The following is a 19,061-nucleotide window of genomic DNA, read 5'->3' as shown; positions in this document are numbered from 1 at the left end:
AAAATCTTTGTTCATTCCAACCTCCCATCTCCAATATTGTTTTTCTGTCTTCTTTACGGTGCATTAAGCCGATACCTGATGGAGGCAGCGAAGGGTATCGAACACCATAGTACCCGAAGCTTTTTTTTTTTTTTGTAGCACTAGATCCTAAGGTGTAAATTGAAGGATCCCTTCTATAACGGTTTCCATCACCTGGTCACACTACCTAATTCACTTTTTTACCATTTTCTTTTTTCTCCATTATCCCACGTCTCCTGCAACGAGCCATTCTTGTTCTTAGATGAGGTGTTTTGAGGACACTATCGAGAGAGAGAGAGAGAGAGAGAGAGAGAGAGAGAGAGAGAGAGAGAGAGAGAGAGAGAGAGAGAGATCCTACCACAGATGTGATTCAATTCTCCTTCAAATCTTCGGTTAACGAATCTTATATGAGTAATTGAATTGGTTTTAAACCAATAAATACTCAATATATATATATATATATATATATATATATATATATATATATATATATATATATATATATATATTATCCCTGGGGATAGGGGAGAAAGAATACTTCCCACGTATTCCCTGCGTGTCGTAGAAGGCGACTAAAAGGGAAGGGAGCGGGGGGCTGGAAATCCTCCCCTCTCGTTTTTTTTTTTAATTTTCCAAAAGAAGGAACAGAGAAGAGGGCCAGGTGAGGATATTCCCTCTAAGGCCCAGTCCTCTGTTGATAACGCTACCTCGCTAATGCGGGAAATGGCGAATAGTACGAAAGAAAAGAAAAGATATATATATATATATATATATATATATATATATATATATATATATATATATATATATATATATATGCAGCATGTTGGTAGTTGCTACTATTAAGATATTATGCTAAATGACAAGATAACTGTTGTTCTTTTTTTTATCAGATTCTGATTTAATCAAGTTGTCTAACATCTCTCTTTTTTTTTCACAAGGTCGGTAAGGTTGTGTAAGACACACCACCCCGAGTTGTCTCGACATGTCGATTTCATTCCATCAAATCATCTTCAGGGGAGGGCGTGGAGAGGTCAGTGGAGCAGGTGGGAATGACTGCGAGTAGCTGGGCACGGCTGGGGTAATAATAATAATAATACCTTGTAGGCGGACGTGCATGTAGCGCTAGGCGTTCGTTGGTTGCTAGGGCGTGTAGATGTGGCATTACCCTGCCTCGGCCCGTGTCTTGACTGCTGATTTTTGGATGTTGCCCCCTCGGTGATTAGGGCCTTGGCGATGTGTAGGCGTCTTGTGTCTTGTTCCAGGCGTAGTAGTAGTAGCCTTGTAGATTTGACAATCGTCTCTTGTGTGATGGCAGTGTTGTACTTCTTGGTGACATGTAGATTGATAAAAGGTTCCTTTTAGGGTAAGTCCTCTGGACAGTGTACAGTTGGTGCTCCCCACGCAGGCCGTGTTGTGAAGGAGCTCGCAATCTCCTTGTTGACATTTGAATTCATAAACTACGTTGGACTCTTATATTGCGTCTCGACTTTCTTTTTCTTTTTTTCGTATTGCTGGTTCTTCATGTCGAGGTAGCTTGTTTGTTGTGGTTCGTCTTTGTAATAGACAACTAGCTTGACTTTGCTGTGTTTGTGTCTCGCGTGTGTGTGTGTGTGTGTTTGATGTGAATGAAGACGATGTCTCCTATTACACGTTCGTCTATCGTGTATGATGCTGACATGTCGTTGCTCGTAGTTTCTGCCGCAGTGAGGCCGTTCACTACGAGGTGTTCCAGTCACCCTGTCGAAGTCGGAGTTTTCTGTAGCCACCGATGATGAGGTGTCTGTGTAACTCCTCGCGCTTCTTTGTGGAGGATACACCCGTTAGACGCAGTCTTGTATGCTCGGTGTAACATCCCGGGGACATTTGCGAGCTGCATGTAAACATCGGCCGAGGCCTGTGGGTGTCTTGCGAATGGAGGTTACGTTGCCGTGTGCCTTCGTCGGTCTCCGTGACATCTGAGAATGGCCTCTCGTTGCTGACGCTCAGTTCATGAGAGAATTTCAAAAGCGAGTTCTCCTCCTCCGCTTCTGTTCTTAAGGTGGCTGAGGTTTGTCTCATCTCTGACGACGACGTAGATGTCATTCGAAGCTTCTGAAGCATGGAGAGGGGCGTCGTGAGTCTCCCTGTAGGACACTGCTTCCAAGGTGGAAGGAGCCAGCTCCAGTGGCGGTCCCACGGCCACTCCTTCCATAGGGTGTGTTGGAATGGAGCCTGTGTGTGTGTAGTGCAGGGTGTCAGAAGCTGCTGTAAGGTGGTGCGGTGGTCAGTGTTGCAGACCGTGACTCACGCACGGACCCGCCCGAGTTCGAATCCTGGGTGTGGCAGTCGGACACCACAGACAACCTAGGCTTTTCATGTTCCCCTCCAGGATGGTCGACAGATGTGTACTCTCTCTCTCTCTCTCTCTCTCTCTCTCTCTGTGTGTGTGTGTGTGTGTGTGTACACTTGAGAACACAGACATCATTCAATATACACAAGGCTACGACATAGGGCAATGCGAGTGTACAACTCCTCGTAACAGACGAAGAGCAATCACATACATGAATCACAAGTGTTGTGGGCAATGTTCACAGACCGAACTACCTGGGCGCTATGTTAGTGGTTGACAATGTGGTCAATGATTGTCCACTGACATGACTACACGCCGCGGGGAGCCAAGTTTTTACAAATAGAGTATGCCTTAGACACGGAGGACTTATCATCTGGAGACACTGTGGGCAATGACTCTTCAATAACGCAGGGCGCGAGGAAGCGTCATCATAATGCTTCAGAGAATGATGATCATACGTTGACGCATTATGCTGTGGATAAGCGAGGAAGCGTCGTCATAATGCTTCAGAGAATGATGATCATACGTTGACGCATTATGCTGGAGATAAGCGCAGGGGGCGTCATCATAATGCTTCGGCGAATATGGTTATTATACGTTGACGCATTACGGTGTAGATAATGATCCTAAACTCATTACGCGGTTTGAAATGATCAGTTAATGATCTACTGTGATGAGGAAATGATCATTTATAGACACAATGTCACGGACGGTAATTATTTATTTCAAAGCACTAAACTATAGAATATCAACATTTTCTCTCACCTTAGTATTTGGTGAGCGATCTTTTGGTTGATCCTCCACCTCTCTCACCGATCTTTTGGTCTCCACCTCTCACAGCGATCTTTTGGTCTCCACCTCTCACAGCGATCTTTTGGTCTCCACCTCTCACAGCGATCTTTTGGTCTCGCCTCCACCCCTTTCAGCGATCTTTTGGTCCCTCCCCCACCTCTCACAGCGATCTTTTGGTCCCTCCTCCACCTCCTACAGCGATCTTTCGGTCCCTCCTCCACCTCTCACAGCATTCTTTTAGACCCTCCTCCACCTCAATCTTGCCCAAGACACATCTTTCCATTAGCATTTCGTAAGATAAATGCTTCAGCAGTAGACTTAGCAATGGACAATGAGCAATTACTAACAGACTATACCCTTAATATGCTCAATGATACATCATATAAGTTCCTGAAACTTTTTTAAGGATGCCGCGGGACAAATCTTCGAGATGATGATCAACAACTGACACAAGAAACACTTATAAATGGAAAGAAAACGATCTTTCATCAACATCCCTATTGAAGCAGACATTCCAGGTGCCATATGATGGCAAACCAATCGGAAGCAGGAGGAGCCACTCCTTTCATCATTACGACTTTTCAGTCCGACCACATATTCCCCGAAGGTCAATGTCTCCTCTGTCCTTAATGCTGTCATCAACGCACCGTGGGTAATGTCATAGCAACGGCAGCAATGGGAATAAGTGGACATGGTAGACCTTAAGCCATCATCCCGATTCTAGAGCCGGAATGTGGCCACACAGCGGGAGCTGCCGTCCTTCGTAACGCGACGGATAACGAGGTTGAACGGCCTTGGTAACGTAACGGAGTCCTTACCTGGCCTGCCTCTACCTACCTACCACACACACACACAGGCCCCTGTCATATGCCTGATTCTCATCCACTAAGCAGTGCTGTGTTGCACCACAGCAACACAGTATCCCGCGGGTTCTCGTAGATGGATTCTTATTTACGTACAAAAAAACAACAGTCCACCCCAAAAAAAGAGATAGATGATTGTAGTGATTCTTTTATTTCTCTTTTTTTTTTTCACTCTCCCTAGCGGCAAATATGTGTCACTTCAAAAGAAATGTTCGGTCATCAAAAGGATATTATTGCAGCAATAATCGTTTGTGTGTTTACCGTCATCAAAGACCTGGTGTGTTCAATAAACCGTTCTGTACAGCCATAACTATCAGTATTCAACACACATTTATATCTATCTATCTATCTATCTATCTATCTATCTATCTATCTATCTATCTATCTATCTATCTATCTATATATATATATATATATATATATATATATATATATATATATATATATATATATATATATATATATATAACAGCACGCCCTGGTCAGATGTTACAAGAAGAATTCTTACACGATCAACACCTCTTCACACCATATGTCATCCTCAGTTGTCTCATATCTCCAACACAAGACTGGCGTCCACACAACATCGTTGAGATTGCCGCACCTTCAGTATACCCATCCGTACAATGACAGGCAATGAGTTCTTTGACACACTCCCGAATGAAGCCAGGACCCTTGCCCCATCTCACACCCTAATACTCACTTCATATCTCATGTTTTCATCCGTTATCACGTCCACTCTCAGGTGACTATATCACTTCCTTTCCTCCAGGTTCTCCACATTCCGACTCAAAAAACTCATCCCGTTCCATCTCGTCCTCACTGCCGCACCTCATTATTTTCATTCTATGCACGGTAATTCTCGTCTTCCTCCTTTTATGTATTCTCCCAAATCGGACACCAGCTTCTACAGTTTCTCTCTAAGAGTCTACCACCAGAGCCATGTGTTCTGTCAACAGCAACTGATTCCGCTCTCAAAGCCCCTCCATCCCCTACATTAATGTCGACCCGCCACTCTCTTCAAGATCCTCGCATCTACCATCCGCACCACCCTATCCAAGAATAGATCAAACAGCCATGGCAACATCACGCAACAATGATGAAGAACCCACCTGGACTTGGTACCTTTTACCCCTCCTCCCTTCCTAATCGTACACACACGGCCTTACCCACTCGATAAAAACCTTACATTGCATTCAGTAGTTTTTCACCCAGAACACGTTTTTGGCGTTAAAAAGTGGGAGACTTGTGAATTATATTGCCAAATGTGAAACAAAACTTAGTCTACTTTTTCTTTTATTGTACTTGAGCTTGAAAGAATACCTTAGGTATTTGTCAAGTACTTTAGAAACAACGTACTTATTTTTTTTTTTACTTTAGCCGCCATATCTTATATAATCAGCTGACGTATGCTGTACTAATAGCCTTTGAGGCCACGCCCGACGCCAGATGTGTTCTTTTTTATGTCAGCTCAGACGGTACGGGCAACGGAGGCCCTAATCAAGGCCATCCCATTACCGTTATATATATATATATATATATATATATATATATATATATATATATATATATATATATATATATATATATATATATATATATCTACCAACCCCGAGGGATGGATGAACAACTGGGTCGACTATGAACCGACTGCTCTACAACCAGGATTCGAACCTATGCGCTCGACCTTGGGCGGCCCGTGAATGCGTCACGATCAGAAAGGCGAACTTACACCACGGAAGTCCACTAAACTACGAAGTTCCACGATATCGAGACCTCATACATACACCTTGAACAAAGGAAACCCAAGACCAACGGGAACTTTGTGACATTACTTGGAGACATGCCTCCTCGAGCAGCGTCTTAATCCCGAAGGAGGAGGGTGAACCCCTTCGCTTCACGTCTGTTCTCGACCCACGACTTCGAGCGCTTCCCGTCTGTTCTCGACCCACGACTTCGAGACACACCCGCGCCACGATCCAGCGAATAGGCAGACTTGACACCTGAGGCCCATTCTAGGTGCAGAAACTCCTACACTAAACACTATCTCTCCTCCCCCACACACATAGGAGATGAACGAGATGTTCTGTGTCATGGCAGAACAAATGAACGAGATGTTCTGTGTCATGGCAGAACAAATGAACGAGATGTTCTGTGTCATGGCAGAACAAATGAACGAGAGGTTCTGTGTCATGGCAGAACAAATGAACGAGATGTTCTGTGTCATGGCAGAACAAATGAACGAGATGTTCTGTGTCATGGCAGAACAAATGAACGAGATGTTCTGTGACATGGCAGAACAAATGAACGAGAGGCTCTGTGTTATGGCAGGCAGACCTCGCCGCAGACTAAACCTGTTATTGGTGATTATGCTGTTCGTCAGATCACACGGGCTATCTTGACACGCCGTGTGTGATAATAAAGGAGAGGGACCCATTTACATTCTGGGTGGAGGAGGAGGAGGAGGAGGGTGTATGTATATATGATGTGAGCACATTTCCATACGGCTTGACGGACAAGCCAGTCACTTGGAGTCACTTTTAATCACTCGGGCCTGAAACACGGCACCACAGATGAGAGAGAGAGAGAGAGAGAGAGAGAGAGAGAGAGAGAGAGAGAGAGAGAGAGAGAGAGAGAGAGAGAGAGAGAGAGAACCACCCCTCCCCTGAAAGAAGACGTGAGTGGCTAAGGGAAGAACAAAGGTGGCAAGAAACACTGCAAACCTTGGACAATTGGCCGCGGCTGACCCACGCATGCGCGGAGAAATGGCTTTTGAAGAGCCGGTAATGATGATGATGACGATGATGATGATGATGACGATGATGATGATGACGATGATGATGGTGAAGATGATGGTCGTGACAGGATATTTCAAAAACAAACATCCAAGGTGATAGTCGTGATGGTAAGTTTTAAAGCAGATTATCATAATGGGATAACCTATGCATTCTGTATTGAAAAAGACTTGTTTCTATTTGCTAGTGTAACTAGAATTCATCTAAATATCTATCTATTAATCTATCTATTAAATCATCTATCTATCATCTATCTTTCTATCTATCTATGTGTCTATCTATGTATCTATCTATCTATCTATCTATCTATCTATCTATCTATCTATCTATATATATATATATATATATATATATATATATATATATATATATATATATATATATATATATATTTCTTTCTTTTTAACTATTCGCCATTTCCCGCGTTAGCGAGGTAGCGTTAAGAACAGAAGACTGGGCCTTTTTTGGAATATCCTCACCTGGCCCCACTCTGTTCCTTCTTTTGGAAAATGAAAAAAAACGAGAGGGGAGGATTTCCAGCCCCCCGCTCCCTCCCCTTTTAGTCGCCTTCTACGACACGCAGGGAATACGTGGGAAGTATTCTTAATCCCCCATCCCCAGGGATAATATATATATATATATATATATATATATATATATATATATATATATATATATATATATTTGGGTCTTATGATGTGCTCTAGTGCTTTGTATGATGCATTAAAATACTCAACGAAACAATGAAATATATTTTTCCTTTACCGGTTTCTTTTGCGTATTGGTTTTCCTTCTTGTCTTTGATCATAAAGTACTTGGGATCACTTGACCAAAGCCTCCTACATCAAGCACTTGCACTTGTTACTTACTTATGAAACCTTGAGAGATACATGTACTTGAGAAATATTACTTGAACCCAAGCTTCATCATCTAACAACAACAACAAAACTATAAACAAAAACAAAAAAAAACGAGGTATTTCTAAGCAGATCAACTACAAAATCAGCAAAAAAAAAAAAGAAGTTAAAATACTGAAACCCCCCCAGTCGACCTGATCTCGTCTGACCCTCCACCCCCCAAAAAAAGAAACCCCCCCACACCCACCCGTGGCTGTGGCAGCAAAGTCACCACCCAGCGCCCATCTGGTGGCGGGCAAAGACTTCGTAGCTCAGCTTTAACGACGCCCCTGCGTCACTGACACTCCTGAAGGGGGAGGAGGACACCACTACAGATCCTGTGACCTTCGAGAACTAATGGCAAAAAAACAGAGGTTGTCTCAACCTCGAAAAAGAGAAAATGTGGCACCTTGAGCAAAATCTAAGGATACCTACCCTAACGGATAACTTTATTTTTTCTTTTTTCAGCTTGTGTGTTTTAGGTCAACCCATTGGCAAGACGTCTGTCTGTCTGTCTGTCTGTCTGTCTGTCTCTCTCTCTCTCTCTCTCTCTCTCTCTCTCTCTCTCTCTCTCTCTCTCTCTCTCTCTCTCCGTCTCTCCTCTCTTCTCCCCCCTCACCACGGGGGGGGGGGGGCTCTCTCTCTCCGTGGTGTAGTGGCGTAGCGTTGCTGATTATCAGTCAGCACGGGCCAGCTTCTGGGTCGGACCCGCCAGTCGCCCTGTACATAACCCAGGTGTTCATCCTCCCTTTCAGGGCTGGTCGATAAATAGGTTCCTGGTTTAAGCTGTGGTGTGTGTGTTTGTGTGTGTGTGTGTGTGTGTGTGTGTGTGTGTGTGTGTGTGTGTGTGTGTGTGTGTGTGTGTGTGTGAGCATACATAGGAGTAAAGACATGGTACATACATACAAGTTTAAGAGACGGGGCAATATAAGTATAAAACTACCTTCCCTCAATACACACACACACACACACACACACACACACACACACACACACACACACACACACACACACTGCGTTTAAAGCTCAGTCCGGATTCCCAAGCTTACATCAACGCTTCTCTTTTTTTTTTTTTTCCCCCTTGCTTTACACTCGCATTTCACTCCAGTGGGGCCATCACCTCTGCCCCTCGCCACCACCACCACAACAACAACACACAGACACACACAAAAATGAAACGAGATGATGAGATGAACAAGTGAGGGCAACACAGCCTTATGCTCTACTGCGATAAGGTTAATTTTCATGGATATATCTCTCTCCTTCTGTTCGTGTCATTTGGGCACGAGCAGTAAATGTACCCGAGCCTGGGGAAGTGGGTGTTGGAGGGTGGGGGAGGTTAAAGGGAATTAGGGTCGGTTAATCTCCGAAAAGCTGGACTACCACCGTTATCCACTCAGATTATCCGATTACGAAATTAACATGACTGGCCTATAAACATGGCACGGAGACACGTGTGTGTGTGTGTGTGTGTGTGTGTGTGTGTGTGTGTGTGTGTGTGTGTGTGTGTGTGTGTGTGTGTGTGCAATTACCTACCTCTGGGGCCCCTTGTTTTGAAAACACATATTGTGTGTGTGTGTGTGTGTGTGTGTGTGTGTGTGTGTGTGTGTGTATAATTACCTGTCTTACATTGCCTTATTTGCACACTACGGTCAGGACAGGTCTACACTCGTGGGGGCCCATCTCTTGAACTTTCCCTGTCATAAAACGTTTCGAAACCTTGTAATCTGACAACCTTACCAAATGCATCATTCGCTTTAGTCCAAGTTTCCACTACTTCTGTACTATATATATAAGTACATCTTTACATCTTTCCTAACAAGCTGCTTGCTTAAGTACACCTCATGGCATCTGGTTACAGCATCTTTGCACTCTTCGAAGAACTGGCCACCCCGTCGAACCGTCTCTATATATCTTAAAATGTCGTGATCAAGTCACCCCTTACCCGTCTCTCTTCCACGGTGGACAGAGCCAAGACCCTTAACCTCCCACTGTAATTCAAGTCTCTCATCATTCGTGCTGGCCTTCTCTTCTGAGTTCCCGTGGGCTTCATCATAACCAATGAGCCATATGGGACAAGGGCCCTTCCTTTAGCCGTCTGTTTAAAGTCTTTTCTGGACATTTCAAATGTCTTCCATTGACCTCCTCCTCCTCCTGTTCCTCCTCCTCCTGTTCCTCCTCCCTATCCCATCTCTCTACAGGGGTATCTAAAGTGTCCTCCCACTGTGAACGCACCTTCTGAACCTGTTAAGGTGTGGCTTCCTCCTACATCTTCACACCTCACCCTCGGCAACTCTTCCCACCGGGTCCCTTAACCAGATTAGTCGTCCTCTAACTGCCAATTTGCTCCTGATGAATTTATGGAACTGCTCTGCAGCATCTACAGCCTCGTTTGAGCTACTGTTTTCAAAGTCTTACTTTTTCATTTTTGTTTCCTTCTTAAGTAGCGTTAAGGGCAAACCACCTCCTTCTGACCTTGGGGTCTATGTGGTCTGTGCGTCGCTTGAACCATGGGTCTCTGTGGTCTGTGTGTGCTCAGACCGTGGGTCTCTGTGGTCTGTGTATCTATATAACTCTTCCTCCAATATTATCCTATTATACTTACCCCTTGATCTGTTACACCTTTCCAACTACTGGTTAGCCATGGTGCCTACACAAGACATTGCTAAAATCTTTCGCTTTTTGCTATTCTTATCAAAGCACGTCCTTCTATCAAAGCACGTCCTTCTATCAAAGCACGTCCTTCTCTCTTTTATTCCCTTCACTCTCTATATTCCAGCAACAGGTAACCCTATATTCATGTTCCAATTTCGCACAGCCTTCCATGGCATGGTGCTATATCATGGAATATAGGTCATGATACGATGTGCATATATGTCTGTGTGTGTTTGTGTTTATTAGTTAGTTAGTGTGTGTGTGTGTGTGTGTGTGTGTGTGTGTGTGTGTGTGTGTGTGTGTGTGTGTGTGTGTGTGTGTGTGTGTGTGTGCTCAATATCTGTGTATTACGGGGAGGTTCACATTCGTGTTGCCCCATCCCTTAACCCTGCGAATATGTGCCATGTTTTTACTTATGTGTATGTATACACACACACACACACACACACACACACACACACACACACACACACACACACACACACACAAACACACATTAGCTTAAGCCAGGCAACCATTAATCGACCAGCCCCGAGGGGAGGATGAACACCTGGGGATGGGTGTGAGACGACATACCCCCGCCTATTGGATTCGAACCCATGTAGATCCGAACCACAGGGGTGGGGGGTGGACCCGTGCTGACTCATAGTCAGCAACCGCTAACCTACTAAACCAACGCTTCGCCTAACCATCTCGACTTCGTAATGCGAGCATCGCCTGCGCATACGTAATTTGTACTTTGAGATCCAACAAAGACTCCGATCCTCTTAAATATCGCAGGCTTACCACTGACCTCCTCAGCCCTTACAAAATTAATACAAATGAAATCAGCTATTTAGAGCCACATTGTGCCCCGGGATAAGTAATGTACACTTGTAAGACTTTTAATTGCAACATTTATCCTGAGGGAGTCGACGCGTCGTCTCCGAAGAGGTAAAGGACTGTGGGTTGCGGGGTGTAAAGAGCATTAAACCACGGAAGCTGCGGGGGCAAAACAGGGAAAGACGACCTCAAGGTCTGGCCGACTTGAGACACGCCCATCTAAACGATGCAACCGATGTTGCTTAGCACTGTTTTCCAACGGTGTTATGGTAAATCTAGGATTTTCCAGACACTACACACGCCGCGTACTAGATATAGATCAACAACTAGCTAAAACGTATATGTATATCTAATGCACCTCCATCTGTAGCTTGGTATTTTCACCTATTCGTCTATGGGCACTTCTTCCTGAGCACGAGCGGCAGTATGAGCGAAATATCTATCCTTTTCGTTAATCTGGCGCAAGAAACGGGAGAACAAAGGGGGTTTAATCCGACTCCCAATTTGAGTAATGATATCAAAGACCACATAAGGACCTGTTCGCTCCATCCCGAGCTCAAAAGAATACAGTAAAAAAAATAATAACGTAAATACACCAACGTATGGGGAACACCCAATTCTGAAAACCTCTGTAAATGACGATAAGTTCCTTCAGGCGAGAGAGAGAGAGAGAGAGAGAGAGAGAGAGAGAGAGAGAGAGAGAGAGAGAGAGAGAGAGAGAGAGAGAGAGAGAGATCTGTGTGTGTGTGTGTGTGTGTGTGTGTGTGTGTGTGTGTGTGTGTGTGTGTGTGTGTGTGTGTGCTTTCCTTACAGAGGGTAAACTCCCTCAGATGATGGCCTTTCATCCCGGATCAAAGTTTCCTTAAGGACTAAATGTACTAATTATTCCTTTGGTCCCTTGAGCTTTACTGTCTGAAGTACTACGAGCAACAAGGGCATACGTGACTATACATTTCAACGTATACATATACATATACATATATACACACATATACATTTTAACCCATGTACACACTCATACTTGCTGCCCCCATCCATTCCCGTCGCCACCCCGCCACACCTTACCCGTTCATATAACTTTCTTATCTCTCGTATCTCATTTTCTTTGTTTGGCCCCACGAATCTCTTCATACAAAGAGACAAATGGACATATGGATTTAGTTTCTGGACTGTGAATATTCATGCGGATTACGTCTCGTCGCAGTTTTACGACTAAATGTTTACATGAAATAGCCCAGGCAAAATTAGCATATCTATCTATATATCTATCTATCTATCTATCTATCTATCTATCTATCTATCTATCTATATATATATATATATATATATATATATATATATATATATATATATATATATATATATATATCATTATTATTATCATTATTATCATTATTATACATAATCACTGTTTCCCGCATCACGAGGTAACAGAAGGAAACAGACGAAGAATGGCCCATCCACTCACATATATACACACTCACACACACACACACACACACACACACATATATATATATATATATATATATATATATATATATATATATATATATATATATATATAAATATATATATATATATATATATATATATATATATATATATATATATATATATATATATATATATATATACAAAACGCCAATATACGCACATACACATACATATAGATACACACACAGACACATAAATATATACACATGTATACATTCACACTTGCTTGCCTTCATCTATTCCCGTCGCTACCCCTGAGTGTGTGTGTGTGTGTGTGTGTGTGTGTGTGTGTGTGTGTGTGTGTGTGTGTGTGTGTGTGTGTGTGTGTGTGTGCAATCCTGAGAAACTCCTTCCCTGAAGCTAAATAAAAGCTTCTCGTGGAGGTGGGTGGGGAGGGTTGTGGGGGAGGAGATTTCGTGAGAGTGACCCACCACTAAGGCTAAATAGATTACACCGCTTCCTCCAGGAGGATAGTGATACCATTCCCAAGCTGAGCTAGACGGAAGGGGTAGCAGTATAGAGTTCCATTCAACCCTGGCTTTCAATAAACATTGGTTTTCCTGCCTTTAGGAAACCCGTTTTCTTTCTGCACAGTCAGACAGACACACACACACACATATATATATATATATTATATATATACTTTTTTTTTTTTTTTTTTTTTCCAAAAGAAGGAACAGAGAATTGGGCCAGGTGAGGGTATTCCCTCAAAGGCCCAGTCCTCTGTTCTTAACGCTACCTCGCTAATGCGGGAAATGGCGAATAGTTTGAAAGAAAAGAAAGAATATACTTTTCATCCATATAACAAGGCAAGTACTCACTCACTAACGTTTTCAACATTCTCGGCTTCGCAGCAACATCCCGCACCGCTGAAAATGGCACAATGTACAACACTCACCCAAACCTCTCACCTCATCCCTTCCTTCTACCTCCAACACTCCTCCTGAAACTCTCCCAAAAACCCTTAACTCCCCTTTCTCCTGTACCTCCGTATATCACTGCGATCTTCAGCGTCCAAAGGCCTTTGAAATCTTATTCACAAAAGAATCAATCGAGACATTCCACTCATACCTCACCCAACACGGCTTCAGATCCGAAACGCTCCACTGCACAGTATATTTCTGGATGGCTTCACTTAGCCTCAAGAAATACCAACAAAGCATTGGCAAACAGCTTTCAACATATCCTCATACAGAATGTACTCGAGGCCATTTATAATAGCTTTCAACATATAGTCATAACAAAAGATACTCGAGGCCATCTTTAAAAATGATAAAATGTCGTTTTGACCAACTTCATAGCCGGCAAGAGTCGTCCACAAGGGGGTCACCCACCTACCCACCCACATCCACCCACACACACACACACACACACCCACTCACACACACACACCCACCCACCCACACCCACACACACACACACACACACACACACACACCCACCCACACCACCCACACCCACACACACACACACACACACACACACATATATACAATTACTTTCCCCAGAGAGCTGTTCCTCCTGCAACCCTCTTCTATCTCTTCGTACATGACCTCCCTTTGCTCCTCGGAAACTACGGTGTGAGGGCCTTCCCTCATACGCAGACGACCTCACAGTTACACCACAGCATACCAACACAACACAGGTAATAACAGACATGCGACATTACATCACTTAATTTCAAACAATTGGCTTACACAAAACAGACTCTCTGTATTGCCTCAGATATCCACAGCTACACTCTTGACTCATACAAAGTCCCAACCTCTGCCTCACACATCATACACTCCGACCGAACAAAGTACCAGCAAATACTACACATCACATAGACATACTCATGCTATTCGCTCCCCAACATCTATAACTTTAAGACCATAAAACAAACTAAATGCCCTCAGGACACTCACTGGCACCCGTTTTAAACAAAGACGCGAGTCCTTCAGTATCCTTGACAGGCCATATTTATGCTTCACTTTAAACTACATCTCCCCTGCCTGGACGTGCGCAAACACGAGAAAACTAAATAAACATACAGAACGGAGCACTCGGGACAAAATTTCGACTGTTGGGCAACGATTTGCAACATCACTGATCCCCTCCTACGCAAGTCACTTCAAAATCACCCATCCAACTTCATGCTGAAATGAATAACTCACCACAGTCTCATACCAGAGCTACATGTACAGACAAAACAAATTCACACTAAAATGAACAGACGAACACTAAGCAACCACCCTTCCAACCCAGTCTCGAACTCAGTTCCACCATGCTTACACCTGTCTTACACTACACTCCCTAGACAAACTAGGGGTAACATTCTCACGTCTATGCTCTTGACGGACAATGGTTCAGCGTGTCCAAGGACTCCACATGCTGAAGATGCAACCTCCACACTGAAGGCACCGAACACCTACCTACTCCTCAACTGCCTTCACAAACACACATCATCACCACACTTCATGACCTGGGGTCCCCGCCAGTGGACGTGGCTGACTTCGTGAGTCCTGCTGAAGCCCCATGAAGTCGAAACGTCTTTTCACATCAGTATTTATCGTTATTTTCTTATTTCACACTATCTCACACTAGCTCTCTTTCTCTCACTGAAGTCGCATTATTCCTATCAACTTTTCTTTTTTCATATTACATACGCCTTCAGGAGAACCTAGCTGGCTGTCGCCATAACCGCTGATGGGGAGGGAGAAGAAGACAATAAAGGTATTAGATTGTACGAGGGAGAGAGAGGGAAGAAGGCATATGAAAAAAGAAGAGTGTTAGAGGGAGAGTAAAGAGGATTTGTGGACTAGGTGCTTATTGATGGAGGAGAGAGAGAGAGTGGAAGCACAATGAAACCAATGTTTGTAAAGTTTTTACCCTTTGAGTTTAAATCTACAAACAACACACTGAGTACACACATCATTCTCTCCAAGCTGTACTTGCCTAGTTCCCTCGTGGAATGTAAATACAGCGTATCAAGGAGTGGAACCCTTGACTGAAGCCCCTCGAACACTATGATTTTCGTAACTGTATTCCGAAGCCTTTGAGTCGAACCCTTGACTGAAGCCCCTCGAACACATGATTTTCGTAACTGCATTCCGAAGCCTTTGAGTCGAACCTGTGATTGAACTCCTTCGAACACTATGATTTTCGTACCTGCAGTTTGAAGCTTTTGCAGTCGAACGAACCCTTCAAAGAACCCTTTCAAATATTACGATTTTCGTAGCTGGAGTCTGGAGCTACTATGGTTCATAGTGGGTCTCTTTCATGACTGATTCGGCTTCGAATCCCAAACAAGCTGAGAAGTACCGACTTCATCATACCATCAAAGATATAACGAAAGCGTATTATCCGTACTGAAAAACACAGTTTCGTTGTACTAATATGAACTTTGAACTCACAGCCTTACCCTGATTTCTGTTTGATCAGTTGACAAAGTGATATTACTGTTTCCCTCACATTACAGGAATGTTTACCAACAAGCCATGAAAAAAAAAGTCATGTTGACATGTGCTACGAACGTAAACCCTTTGATTTATTAACGCAGTTGTTAACATAAATTTTCACGCTTGTGTCCTGTTTTCACTTCGATGTTAAGTCATGATCATAATAACCCCAGGACCTCTTCCCCAGGTGTTCCTGAAGCTTCAAGGCTGCGCTACAATCAGTAGCAGAGAAGAGTAAATTCCTTTGGCGTGAGACGATGTTTGACGAGATTTCACTCCGACGATGCAGCCCGGCCGAAGGTGACTTTTCACTCGCAGCGTTACCACAAGCGGGCGGAGTCCGGTAACACCTCTCCCGTGGATACCCATGTGGCATGTAATGTCTGATTAATTAGGTAGGTAGAGAGTGTGTCAGTCAGCCCGTCAGTCAGCCCATCAGTCAGTCAGACCATCAGTCAGTCAGCCCGTCAGTCAGTTCAATCAGTCAGTCAGTCAGTCAGTCAGTCAGACCAACACTCGTATTTCCTAGGTAGGAAACAAACTGTTCGAGGCTGTTATCACTGGATGATGTGTGAAGAGAGAGAGAGAGAGAGAGAGAGAGAGAGAGAGAGAGAGAGAGAGAGAGAGAGAGAGAGAGAGAGAGAGAGAGAGAGAGAGAGATGAGCGAACGTGTGTGTGTGTGTGTGTGTGTGTGTGTGTGTGTGTGTGTGTAGCGGACATACAAACGTACAGACAACTATCATAGAGGAAAAAAAAAATACTTGTAAAGATGATAAAAAACGGGGGACCCCCCTTGCTAACTTTTCGTATATTCTTAGCGCTCGTAATCCCCCGACCTGAGGGTGATCTAATAAAGGAAATTAACCACGGACCTTAAGCAGGAGCCGCGTGTGTGTCCAGCCCCGCAGCATTTGCAGTAAAAACCATTCTCACCCCGTTAGCATTTGCTCAAACATTTATGGTGGTCTCTTTTTCTCTTTTTTTCTGTCTCTCTCTGTACCCATATGTAAATACGACAGATAACACGGCACTGCTACCATATAAAGACGAGATGTGGAACTTTCTTTTCGAATATCTTTGTCGAATAATAAAGCTATATATGAAAAGTATATAAATATATACATACTATAAATGTATATGCTATATAGCCTGACCATCAGTAAACACCTGATTCTTGGGCGATATGATATAAAAATTTCATTCTTCGCTTCGTCTTGCATTCTTGACAAGAGAGAAAGTTTGAGATAAGGTTTAGTGAGACCCCCTGGCTGATATCAGCTATCGTCCAGCCCTCAGCTGATGTTAGGTCGATGGCAATAGCTCTGGCCTTGACTGATGTTATTAAGGAAAGTTGGTTGAAGTCCTGGCTGGACCCTGGTCGATGTTGGGATGTTGGGAACAATCCTGGTCTTAATGGCTGCTGGCGTAATCTTGATTATATATCTATTCAAGCCGTGGTTGATGGAGTCGAGACACTGGCTATCAAGTCTTGGCCTTGGGAGATGATGATGTTTAAGACACTGGCTATCAAGTCTTGGCCTTGGGAGATGGTGATGTTTGGGACTCTGGCTATCAAGTCCTGGCGTTGGGGTGAAGTTTGCGATATTGGTGGGATATTGGCTATAGCCCTAACCCCCCACAGGGACCCCAGTCGGCCTTCGCTACCAATATGTTTTCTCGGAGACGAATCTCATGCATGAGTTTACCATACCGGAGGACGCTCGTCCCTCGCTTCCCCCACCACGTCACAGTCCTCATGCTGACAAGATACGCCATCAGCGGAGCGCTTTGGCCGAGTATGACAACTCTCTCTCTCTCTCTCTCTCTCTCTCTCTCTCTCTCTCTCTCTCTCTCTCTCTCTCTCTCTCTCTTCCAATTTCTGCTCTCTGCCTTCCTCCTCCTCCTCGTCTAAATGGAACGCCACGATTACCAGCCTACCCCAGGAACCATGGAAGCAACCAGACAGCCACTGAATCCCGTGCTGTGCGCCGATGGGCCCTGGCTGGGCTGCGATCCATCCCTCACCGTTTGCTTATCCCGACAACAGTAGCGTCAACGGTTCAAGACACACTGTTAACAGAAAAAGGTACGCCTCCCGTCCCTCTCGCTTACCTTAGTCTCCCCCAACACCCACCAAACCAGAGGAGAGAGGAGGGGGGAAGGAGGAGCCATTGTGGTCGAACGAAGAACGATCGAATGTGAATCGAACTGGTCCTCCGTGTCTTTTCTTTAGACCTCACTGCCAACCTCGGGACGAAGGAGTAAGCCAGATGGATCACAAGAACCTGCTCAAAAGAGGCGAGGCTGAACCGGACGAGTGTGAATGTAAGACAAACATCATTCCTGGTCGTTTTTTTTTGATCTACCAGGATCGACCAAGCTATGCTGGTGGGCTACAGGAACGGTCTGCCCAGCGAACACGGTCGGAGGCATCCGTCTATTACCTAATACGAAGATGAGGTGCAGCTAAATGCCTCTTATATTTCTGCGTTAAGCAATTTGTGGACACGTGAACTTGTCTGCCATCAAGAACACAGGTGTGTGTGTGTGTGTGTGTGTGTGTGTGTGTGTGTGTGTGTGTGTGTGTGTGTGTGTGTGTGTGTGTGTAGGGAAAGCGGAGGAGGAGGAGGAGGAGGAGGAGGAGGGTTCAAGAGGGTGAGAACTAGAGCACTACTGTTCATCTGCGGGTCTGATCTCCTTCATGGGGTGTAAATATTCACCATCCCCAGCTGACGCGTTGGGGAACCTTCAAGTCCACACACACACACCGACCACCGACTACTACTGCCCGGGCCTCTCCCAAGGTCGACTGGCGATTGGGGGGCTTGTCGAACGGTTCCCCTAACGTTGCCACCACACACACACACACACACACACCTGCCTGCTCTTGCCGCCACTGACGGCAACCATTTGCCGCTACAGATACAGGGGAAAAAAACTCAGTCTCTATG

The sequence above is a fragment of the Panulirus ornatus genome, chromosome 15, assembly GCF_036320965.1.
Source record: "Panulirus ornatus isolate Po-2019 chromosome 15, ASM3632096v1, whole genome shotgun sequence".
NCBI lineage: Eukaryota > Metazoa > Arthropoda > Malacostraca > Decapoda > Palinuridae > Panulirus > Panulirus ornatus.
Note: the sequence above shows the minus strand (reverse complement) of the source record.